At 40.4% G+C, this 12150-nt stretch overlaps 1 protein-coding gene across 6 annotated transcripts in view; it reads right to left on the minus strand.

Annotated features, from left to right (window-relative positions):
- CEP57 (centrosomal protein 57kDa) overlaps positions 1-12150 on the minus strand; it is a 63081-nt gene that overhangs the window by 46185 nt on the left and 4746 nt on the right. The window contains exon 2 of one of the 6 annotated variants that reach the window (XM_005856740.2): positions 2199-2254. The exons of 4 other annotated variants lie outside the window; for them this stretch is intronic. The gene's annotated coding sequence lies outside the window, so the exon portion shown is untranslated. Of the gene's footprint in view, positions 1-668; positions 694-2198; positions 2255-12150 lie in introns of those variants that run through there. One more of the 6 variants, XM_014538597.1, reaches the window with a different exon arrangement.

Genomic DNA, 12150 nt, shown 5'->3' on the forward strand with positions numbered 1-12150 from the left:
TATATGCAAATTAACCGCCATCTTGGCTGACAGTTAATTTGCATATACTCACTGATTAGCCAATGAAAAGGGTAGCAGTCGTACGCTAATTACCATGTTTCTCTTTTATTAGTGTAGAAGATTTGTGGGTCATACAAATAGCCTGCTATATTTGGTCAAACATTTAACTAACTCGCCCCTAATGCCTTGGCAGGGCCAGACCAAATTATTTCACGGCCTTACATGGCCCACAGGCCGGATGTTCCCCATGTCTACTTGAAAATAATAAAACTTTTAAAGAGTTTCATATTTGTGTGAGTATAGCCATATGCCAGACACTATAAAAAGGAAATAATGTTAGCCATGGCTGGGTAGCTCAGTTGGTTAGAATGTGTACCTCACACACCAAGGTTGTGGCTTTCATCCTCAGTAAGGGCACATACAAGAATCAACCAATGAGTGCATAAATAAGAAATAATGTTCACACAACTTGAATACAAACGCTGCATAGAAATACTTTAATATTATACTCACAATTAATTTTATTTTAAAAGTATTTACTGTAAAATACATATTCAGAAAAATATTGTATTTTTACAGTATCAGAAACTGACAAAAATGACTGCATTAATCTATCCCCAATCAACTAAATACTTCATGAATATTTGTCAAATGTCCAGCCAATTCATTTTGAATGCCAAGGTTTAATCAATGTGGGGTACATAAAGAAAATAAGGCATAGTCCTTGCCTTAAAAACTTTATATTTAGTTAGGGGGGAAAAAGGGAAACAAAGAAAACATTAAAGCTTATCAAAGTATATTTCCACACACACACCTTCTGTCATAAATGGGATTCTGTTCAATTTGGGATTCTGTTCCACATGATAATTTTCAGTGCAGGAGATAATAAATGTGGAGTTTTGTGTTATAGGTGACTTCCTGTTAGTACAAGAGACCTAGAGTGGGGGACGTAATGGAGAAACTAAAATCTAAAGGGGAAGGAAGATATGACTGCTAGCTGCTCAAAATTCTCAACATTCATTTTTCTTACTCAAGTCGCCACAGTAATGTAGGCTTTCGACTCCTACTATTGGAGAACTACAACTATTTATACATCACCAGAAAAATCTGTTTCCAGAAAAGGACAAAGAAATACAAATATTTACAATAACAGTAAAAAAATCTCTTGGTACAAACAATGGCCATCAAAATAACCATATTGGATCTAAATGTTATTAAAAACTAAAGACTATTTCTTTTTAAAAAACCAGGCAATTTTTCAGTTGATTTAAGAAAGTCAACTCAAAACACACGATATGGCTATGTAAACTAAAGGAAAGGGGAAAGAACTTGGAAGGGGTAAGAATAAGTCTAAAAAGTGGTAAATCAATGGTAGGTCTATTGTAAAAAAGTATGTTTACATGAAACAAGGACCGAGAGTTACATTTTTCAAGCTTTTTGGCAATCTGGCATCAGGTTTGGCAGGTGGCAAAGCCTAATATGCAAGTCAACCGAATGGCGGAACGACTGGTCACTATGGACCACCAGGGGGCAGACGCTTAATGCAGGAGCTGCCCCCAGTCTGCAGGCCCCAGGCCAGCCAAGGAGGGTGCCAGCCCCCCCCCCCCCCTACCCCCCCCCACAGCGCCCCATAGATCGGCCCTGATCACCGGCCAGGCCTAGGGACCCTACTCATGTACGAATTTCGTGCATCGGGCTTCTAGTAACATATAATACTGCCAAAGCTCCTGCAAAGCACCATGCATATAGCTTAATTTTAAATATGATTCTTCACAGAAAACTTCATACAAACTACTAAATCCTATCACGTAGTAACAATGGTTAGGAAATATTCCTTATCAATATATTTATAAACATAAACTACCTGCAAACTCACTAATGATTTTTAAAACAATTTTTGTTAGAAATACTGAACATTGCACAGATATTAACAGGACTGTGCCTAAATAATTTAGCAAAGAAAACAAACAAACAAACCTCATTAAAATCACTGCCTGCTAGCTCTTATAAAATAGTTTAAGATTGTCCAAAAAAATTTGTCACATATATGTCATTGAAATACTGCTTGGGTTGGATCAGCAAACTATGCAGTATCTTTATATAAAAATGCAAGTTATAATGAGATGGGTCCTCCCACACCCTGCCATTTGAGAAAAGCAATTCTAAATGTACTCCATATTCTAAGTCAGTCAACTCACTTTGAATGCCAAGGTTTAATCAATGAAATTCAAATGTCCTCATTACTGCCAGCAGTCTGAAGCAAAGAATAGGAAGACAAAATAAAATGGCTTTGCAAAAATTATTTACAATACTATTTTTTTTTAAAATATATATTTTATTGATTTTTTACAGAGAGGAAGGGAGAGAGATAGAGAGTTAGAAACATCGATGAGAGAGAAACATCGATCAGCTGCCTCTTGCACATCTCCTACTGGGGATGTGCCCGCAACCCAGGTACATGCCCTTGACCGGAATCGAACCCGGGACCTTTCAGTCCGCAGGCCGACGCTCTATCCACTGAGCCAAACCGGTTTCGGCTACAATACTATTTTTAAATAAAATTAAAACAAGGCATGCAAAACTAACATATACTCTTAATCATATGCACACAAATGTGTCTACTAAAAACAGTAAAGGACAAAATGTGATCTATACATAAGTATTATTCAGCTTTTAAAAGGAGGGAAATCCCATCACATGCTACATAATAGATGATCCTTAAGGACATTATGATTAGTCAGTCACAAAAAGACAAATATTTTATTATTCCACTTACTAGTACATGAGGTAACCAGGTAGTCAAATTCATAGAAACAGAAAGTAGAATCTTGGTTACCAGGGGCTGAGGGGAGGTTGCAAATGGGAGTTGTTGAATGGATATAGAGCTTCAATTTTAAAAGATGACAAAAAATAAGCCATACACTTAAAAATGGTTAAGATGGTAAAGTGTAGGTAAACACTTAAAGACAAATAAAAAGAACTGTAAGGAGTTATACACTTCAGGGTTTAGAAAAGTATTATTTTTATTAAGAGTTGGAAACGCCATAGAAATTATCTATATATATATAAAAGCCTAATATGCAAAGTGTCCCCTCGGGAGTTTGACAGACCAGGAGTTCAATCGCTCGCTATGACGTGCGCTGACCACCAGGGAGCGGCTGCTAGGGACCCTACCTGTGCACGAATTTCATGCACTGGGCCTCTAGTCTAGTATAATCCTATTTTACAAAAAAAAGAAAAAAGAAAAGGAGGTTCAAAAAAGTTGACTTACCCACTACCTTTCCCTATTATCTCCTCCCACTCCCACCACAACCTCATTCACTGCAGAATCAGGGCAATCACATTCTATGTGACTAACTGAAAAACTAGTTCTCAAGAGAACTGGCCAACCTACCTACACTGCTCTTACTCTGCCCCCCTCTCCTGAAACAAGGAGAGAGCTTTGTGTAACTAACCTACTGAAAGTCTTGGCTCCTATAAAACCCCTCTCCTCCCTTCTGATGCCATCTAATTCTCCCTCCCTACCAGATCTTTCACATTGCTATTAAGGACAAAACTTGGGGTGGGGGAGAAAGGAAAAATTACAAATTTTTCTGAACTTTAGGACTCCCTTCCAGCTTCTGCTTCATTTCTCAGCTTTAATAAAAAAGTCCCTCACAATATCTACAATTGCTGTCACCTCTTAATCACCTCTCCCAGTCTTCATCAATTCAGAGAAGCAGCTCTCAAGTTCACCAATGACTTTTACACTGAATTCAGTGACCTCCCAGAAGCATGTGATAGACCACTTGACTGTTTTTAGTGGATGGAACACCACACTCTTTGGTTTTCCTCCGAACACAGGCTCCTCAGTCAGACTCTCCTTGGCTCTCTTTTTTCTGTAAATGCTGGCATTCCCCAAAGCTTAGTACTCCTACCTCTTCTTATTTTCAACTACATGGATTCCTCTGATGATCTCACCTACTCTCAGGGCTTTGAAAAGCCTCTCTTTGCTAAAAACTTTCAAGTTTAAACACAGAATACAGAGTTCTCCCTCTTAAACTCTATATTCAAACCAACCTTCCCACTCATCGCCACTGGGATGTCAATATGGGCTTCCCAAGTTAACATGTCCATAATCAAATTCTTGAATCTTATCCCAAAACTTGCTCCTCTCTCAGCACAGCACAATAAGTGGCACCACCATATACCCAACTGCTCAGGCCAAAATCCTTGGATGGAGTCATTTCTCATATATCGCACATCTAATCTTTGTTGGAGCTCTGTCAAAATATTATCAATAAACTCCTCCAACTTCTCATCAATTCCACTACTGATGCTATGGTTGACACTACTGTGATCTTTCGTCTAGACTAACAGAATAGCCTCTTAACCATTCTTGTCCACGTCCCCTTAGTCCAGCGGTCGCCAACCTTTCGGACCTCATGGACCACCAGTGGTCTGTGGATCACTGGTTGGTGACAGCTGCCTTAGTCTCCTCTCCAAATAGTCCTTATGATTCTTTTTAAAAAGTAAATTAATTCAAATAATATTCCTAATCCAAACCCTCAATGGCTTTCCATCACTAAAAAAACCAAAAATCTTATGGCTTAGAAGGCCCCACATAATCTGACCCAGACCTCATTCCCCACCACTCTCCTTACCACCAGCACCATTTCCCAGCCATACTAACTAACTTGGATTTCTGAAATACGCAGTACCCTCCATTTTCATTTGCTAAGTTTACTCTGCCTGGAAAGCTCCCTTCCTCACACCATGGAGTAATCTGCCCAAAGTCTGTCAGTATAACCTTCCCTGACTGCCCTATCTAAAGTAGTAAGTGCCCTTCTGTCACTCAATCTCCTTACTCTTAAAAAAAAAAAAAATTATCCTACCTGACATACATATATTATCTATATGCCCTGTGGAATAAAAAATATACTTGGTGTCTGTCCCTGGCTCCTGACATTCAAAAACTTGAAATTGCTTAAGTGATAGCAGTGTCTTTGTTATGCTAATAGTGGGGCACCCTAGGTAACTTTAGGATGAGAGCTGGTAGCCTGAAAAACCAACCAGGTGATTAAGGAGTTAGACATTTTAGCCCCACACCCAGACCTCAGAAGAGAGAGGAACTGGACATTGAGTTTAGTCACCAATGGCCAATGATTTCATCAATCATGCCTCCATAATGAAACCTCCAAAAAACTCTTGCAGTTAATTTCCGGGAGCATCCATATTGGTCATGAAATCCTCTTTACATCTTGCCCTAGGTGTCTCTGCCATTTGCCTGTTTCTCAGTACTATCTTTTAGTAAAAAGCTGTAAGTATACGTATAGTGCTTTCCTGAGTTCTGAGAGTCATTCTGGAGAATTATTAAATGTAACTCCTTAATTTGCAGTTGGCTGGGCAGTTTGCATTGGGAACATCTGGGACTTAGAGCTGACAACTGAAGTGGGAGCAATTTTGTAGCACCTAATCCCTATAGGGTCTGCACTATATCCAGGAAGTTAGTTCCAGAAGTGAATTGAATTGTAGGGCACCCAGCTGGCAAAGAACTGATATAGTAAAAGCAGTCATCATCAATAGAGCTTAAGTTCTAATAAAGACATTCGATAAATCTGCTGAATAAATGTTAATAAATTAGTTATACAATTCCCCTGCAAAACAGGAAAAAAAACACCTGTTTATGAAACTGAATTATTCTATTCAATAAAGTTGCTATAACCCACTGAAAGACAATAAAAGCTTTTGATTTCATTTATATCGAAAAACAAATAGCACAAATGTCATAAGAAGTAGAGGTAATAGCAAACTTTGCAACTGCTATCCTTAGAAATGTCCGCTTACAAGGTTGGTTCTTACCTAGTTATCTAGGGAAGTTTAATTTGGGGAAGGTTCCAACTATTGTCAGCATGAGTGTTATGGGTTCCCAAGACCAGCCCCAGGTTCGATAACTTGCTAGAAGGATTAACAGGATTCAGCAGATAGTTATACTCATGGTTGAGGTTATTATAGCAAAAGGATACAGAGTAAAATCAGCAAAGGGAAAAGATACATGGGGTGAAGACCTTAGAAAATCAGGTGCAAGCTTTCAAAATTTCTCTACAGAATGTGCTTAATTAATTCCTCCACCAACTAATAACAACTTAGGTGAAGTGTTGTCTACCAAGAAAGCTCATGTTACACTGAGTGCCATGTTTTTATTGGGGGCTGGTCACATTCCTGACTTCCATAAAAAAAAAACAGGTGTTCAGCATAAACCAAACTGTTTGTACAAACAATTCAGGCACAGTGAGGCACTCATCATTTAGGCTGAAGTTTTATATCAGTGTAGGAAATTGTTTACTATTCAGTTCATAGGTGTCAACCAAGAGCCAAACTTGTCAGCAGGCCTTTCTAAGATAGCAGTAACCTAGGATGGTAGATTTCAAGTGAATTATTCTTCTTGTTTTCAATGCCATTTGCCATACAATCATGGGCACCTGAAAACTATGGAAGGGCAAAAGATCCTTCAAGCAGAATGTTTATGCTCACTCCCTCCACATACATATTAAAAATAACCACCCATAAACCACAAATTCCCATTGCAGCTAACAATTTACACTCCAGTATCTGGGTTGATCCTCACAACAATCCTGACGGGTAAGAAAAAACATCTCCACTTTATGAAAGACACTGGAGGCCCAGCACGTGAAATCACACTAGACCCAGACCCACAGCGCCAGGGGGCCCATCAATGCACCTCCTGGTGACCAGACTTTTGGTCATTACGATCACTGGCTTTTTATAATATAGTCTAGAGGCCCGGTGCACAAAATTCATGCGGGGAGGGGGGGGTGACAGGAGTGTCCCCTCAGCCTGGGCTGCACCCTCTCCAAACCAGGCCCCTCGGGGGATGTGTGACTGCTGGGGATCGGGCCTAAACCAGCAGTCCTTCTCACAATTCAGGACTGCTGGCTCCTAAGTGCTCACCTGCCCGCCTGCCTGATTGCCCCTAACTGGCCCCCCTGATCACCCCTAACTGCCTCTGCCTGCTGACCTGATTGCCCCCAACTGCCCCACCACCACTGCCAGTCTGGTTGTCCCTTACTTCCTCCCCTGCCAGCCTGTTCGCCCCCAACTGCCTCCCCTGCCAGCCTGTTCGCCCCTCACTGCCCCCCTCTGCTGGCCTGGTCGCCCCCAATTCCCCCCCTTGCCGGCCTGGTTGCCGCCAACTGCCCCCCCCTGCTGGCCTGGTTGTCCCCAACTGCCCCCCTGCCAGCATGGTCGCTCCACGCAGCCTGCTTGTTCAGTCGTTTGGTTGTCCCTCACTAACCCCCCTGCCGGCCTGGTTGTAGCAGCCATCTTGTGAGGGCATGAGGGTTAATTTGCATATTACCTCTATTATATAGGATTAGTAACTTATTCTTAATAAGTTGAGAACTTTCACTTAAAGGAAGCACTTTGCAGCTTCTCTTTGCCGTCCTTCACTAACCCCCCTGCCGACCTGGTTGCCCCACGCAGACTGGTGTTCAGCTGTCCCTCACTAAATCCCATGCCGGCCTGGTAGTCCACGCAGCCTGCTGCTCGGTCATTTGGTCGTCCCTCACTAACCCACCTGCCGGCCTGGTCACCCCATGCAGCCTGTTCAGTCATCCCTCTGGTTGTTTCAAATGTGACGGCCCCTGGCTCTTTATGTATATAGATACTTGGACTTATTCTCAGAACACTGAACATAGTATCCTAGATTTGTTAGCACATTGTTGTTGTTTTTAAGCACATTCATATTCTCCTTTAATTATCACAAGAACTTTGTGAAGCATAGCAAATATTATTGTCCCCATTTTGTAGGTTAAAAAAAAAAAGAGGCTAAGGAAATTTAACCCATTTGTTTAAGGTCTCATAACTACTAAGAAGCCCAAGACCACCTCCTAATGCAGTACTACTTCCATGACCCCAAGCATTCAATAAATATTTTTCCAACTACAATGATACAATTCTAGGAAAAATTTCCAGAATTAAAGACAAAACCTAACCACTTTCTTTGCTGATAGCTTTAGTTATTAGGGCAAATATTATACTTAAGAACACTTATGATTCAAATATTTACTTAACATCTCTCAACACCATGTTAAATGTAAAGTATAATTTAAAATGTATATTGCTTGCCTTCTTTTTAAACAGAATGTTCAATATGGCTGGAAAAAAAATCAGGTACATAAAAGTTTAAATACCATTTAGTAGGTACTCAGGAGGAGAGACCAAGATGGCGGCATAGGTAAACACAACCATACTCAACTCTGTAGAAAAGATAAAACAATATGATCAAGGTGGGGTTATTCCAGATAAGACCAGGTGAACATGAGAACATCTTTTAATGCAATACACCTCAATAAAATTCAATATCTAGCCATTATTAAATAACTATTTTCTTATAAGAAAAATTACTCCCCAAAAAACCCACATGACAACATATTTAATGGTGCAAAATTTTAAACATTCCTTTTAAATTCAGTAACAAGACAAAGATATTTACAAGACAACTTTTGTCAATGATGTGCTACATTTCCTAGCCTGCACATTAGGATAATGGAAAGAAATAACAGATGTTAAGATCTGACAAGCTACCATGGGCTACATGGGGAGCCTGACAAGCTCAAGAGTAATCACAGAGGATGGTCCATAGATTCCTAGCGTAGGCCATGGTGTATAGTTCCATCTCAAGCCTACAGCCTCCTTCCTTAGCAAAGATCAATCATTACCTTAAGTGAGCTCTGTCCATTGTCCTTATGCATCTAGGATAATATACCAGAGTAATTCTTTTCTAGACCCTTAAAGGCACCAAGCTCAAGACCACAAACCCCTCATTGCTATCTTGATCCCCTGATACCATCTCTCTATGCTGCAAATGTTAACTATCCTGTACCCACTAATGTAAAAACAGGCTTCTCCATTTTACTTTTCATCCGATTCTAGAGATTTCCCTACTTTGCTTTCTCCTACCTCCTTGATCCACCATGCCATTAATGGATTTCATGTAATCTTCCTTACATCTTTCCCTTTGATTCTGATGTATGGGATAGGCTGCAAAACTGCCATTCTTTGGAGCATTTTCTCAATCCATTGAGATTTTACTTCCAGGCATGTTCTCAAAATTTTGTCTCAAATAAACTCTTTTAAAAAACCTTTTCTATTGGCTGGACATTCTTTCCTCAACAACCTTTCTGTGCCTCATTGCTCATTAGAAAATGGAAATACTAATGCCAATCTCATAAGGTCATTGAGGATTAAATGTTATGAAAAGTATTTAAAATATGACTACCAATTAGTACTAACTATTATGTATTATTATAATCTCAAGATGTATGTATGATTGTGTGTGAAAGAAGCAGGAAAATGCAAAAAGGGGCATGCAAGTATTCATTTTATTTTCAAAAATAAACTTTTATATATTTATTGTTATAAAATCTATGATATATTCACAAAACATTTTTGGGTAAAAGGCCTGGCCAGGAGATCGATTAGATTAGCTTATAAATTAAGCCCAAATTGTCCTAAGTGTTGACTATGGTTACTAGGAAAATAAAAAGGACAAGACTATGCTACCTGTACTATCATTTTTGTTTTCCGGCTGCTCTCCACTAGTGAGTTGGGATAGGCTTCAAAACTGCCACTCAATAAATGTTAGTAACAAGAGCTTCTAAGTGTTATTCTTAAAGTAAAAGGCTACCATACTTAAAAGAACAATTCAAATGTATCAACTAAGTCCATGTTACCTTTGAGATTTATATGGTAGCTGCTTCCTAGACTGTGTTATTTGTTCATCTACTTGTTAAAAATCCTTGCCTGGTCAAAGCACCTCTATTTACTATAGCTAACTCCGTGCTGGATTTATCAATGTTAAGTGATTGTTAATGTTCATAACCCTGAAAACTGAGTATGAGTAGCCTTCTGATTTCGTGTGGTAGTTTTAAAAGGTCATTTTGTGTTGTCATATTTTATGGTCATATGTTTAAGCTAAAATGCTTTTTAAATTCTGTTGGAAATGCCAGCCTTATTTCTGACATGACAGTTAACGTATCTAAGCTGTGCCATTTCTTCTGTTAAATTGTCATTTTGTTTCGAGAAATAGTGATTTCCAAATTAGACATTCTGATGTAGCAGGTTCAACGTGATTAGGAAGGTTGGTCATGTTTTGATTTGTAAAGGGTGGTAGATATTTAAACCTTAGTGTATTCTTGATATTTAGAATCCACTTAAAGCTGAACTTGGTATATAAAATATATATGCTTTCCTATTAAACATTCTATGAGGTTTCTGACCAGGTTACCTTAAAGACCACATTGCAGTACCACTGCTAGCTGGATAGTCTTGGCAGTGTGCAGTTCAATTCAACATTTACAGGCATACCTCATTATTTGTACTTTGCTTTGTTGCACTGCACAGCGAGGTATTTTTTACAAACGGAAAGTAAGACCCTCCCCCGGCAAAAAGATCACTGCTTGTTTTATTGTGATGGTTTGTAACCAAACCCAAGGTATCTCCAAGGTATGCCTGTATAACAGCATTCCTTGCTTAGTCTCCCAGTACAGGTGTTTTTGAGAGCAGCGAAAAGCCTCTTATCCCAATTAAGTTTAATGAACCTCAATTCTTATATAATCTCATCCACCTACTTAGTGACACTTCTTCCTAATAGTCAAATGGTTCTTCTTTTACCTTCCTTTTTACTGACCTAATTCCTGGTTGAATTCCAATTGCTTCAGTCATTCTTTCTCCCTAATCAGCCCTGACCTCTGCAAACCTGTTCCTCTCATTCAGCTGAAACCCTGAAGGTTATTTCTGGCCTCATTAACACAGACCCTAACAATAGTCACCGAAAACTGAAACTAAGGAAAAGTCTTTATCAAGGTGACTGCTCTCTTTTAACATTCCCTGAACACTTTCCCCCATCTGCTTCTATGAGATAACTTTACCCTGATATTCTCCTGTCTTCTTCCTTCACTATCCAGTCCTTTTTTTTTAACCTACTTTTATAATTCATCTAAATACGACTCTACCCCTACACTACTACTGCTCATCCCAGATTTCAAGTTTACTGAAAGGACCTACTCTCTTGGCACAAACCTCAAATGACTGTGGACCCTGTTTTTCTCTTCTCTCTTCTTGTCACAAGCACTTAGAATCCCTTCATCATCCAGCTGGCTCCATCTTCCCTTCCAGGAATTTAACCTAAGCACAGCTAATCCCTGTTCCCTCGGTTATTCCAAGGTAGCATTGATCAGCCTCCACAGTGCAATAAATCTCATTACCAGTGGTTCCTGTTCAGTGCTTTGCTGCTTCAAAATACGGACTCTATCCTATTTATCTGTGTAATCACAGGCCTAAAGCAGTGGTTTTCAACCTTGGCTGCACATTAGAATCACCTGGGAATCTTTTTAAAATCCTGATTTCTGGGCCTCATCCTCCGTAAATTCTGTTTGTTACTAATGTTGTGGCTCCACCCCATAACAAAGAAACAGAATTGCCAGAGGATGAGGCCCAGAAACCAGGATTTTAAAAAGATTCCCAGGTGATTCTAATGTGCAGCCAAGGTTGAGAACCACAAGGTTAGGCCCTAAAGGTATGCGAGGCACTGGGCATTTGCTAATTAAGAGATAATGGCTCTAACTCGGGCCTCCTCCCATTTACTGCTTATTTCCAGTATTCCCAAAGCTGCGGTTTCCAAAATGCATGCTCGACGCTCCATTAGCAAATATTAGGGACCTAACTGGCTGGTGGCCCTCGCGGAGGCAAAACCAATAATGAACATCCAGCTCCCCGTGTGGCTTCTGCAAAAGGGCATTTACACGCTGAAGTCAGTAACCAGAGGGGAGGTAGGAAGCGCGAGCTCCGGGCAGGATAAGCACAAAGCTACCGGGAGGACGCGAGCGGGGGCCCTGCGGTCCAAGGAGTCAGCTTCAACAAGGGCTGGTGTGCACTCCAGGCTGCGGTCCATTCCACTGCAGCCACGAAGCCGCCGGCCAGGGCGCCTACCTGGTTCGGCAAGATTCCTAGAGGGGCCGTTACACCCACGTGACCCACTGAGCAATGTTTTCGCAATTCAGGGTGTGGGCACAGTCATCCTAGCGGGTCCTGGCTGTGCCCCGGGGCTGCCAGGCTAAAGGTAAGGGGGCGTGGGAGATAGAGAAGGGC

The sequence above is a fragment of the Myotis brandtii genome, unplaced genomic scaffold, assembly GCF_000412655.1.
Source record: "Myotis brandtii unplaced genomic scaffold, ASM41265v1 scaffold1043, whole genome shotgun sequence".
Lineage (NCBI taxonomy): Eukaryota > Metazoa > Chordata > Mammalia > Chiroptera > Vespertilionidae > Myotis > Myotis brandtii.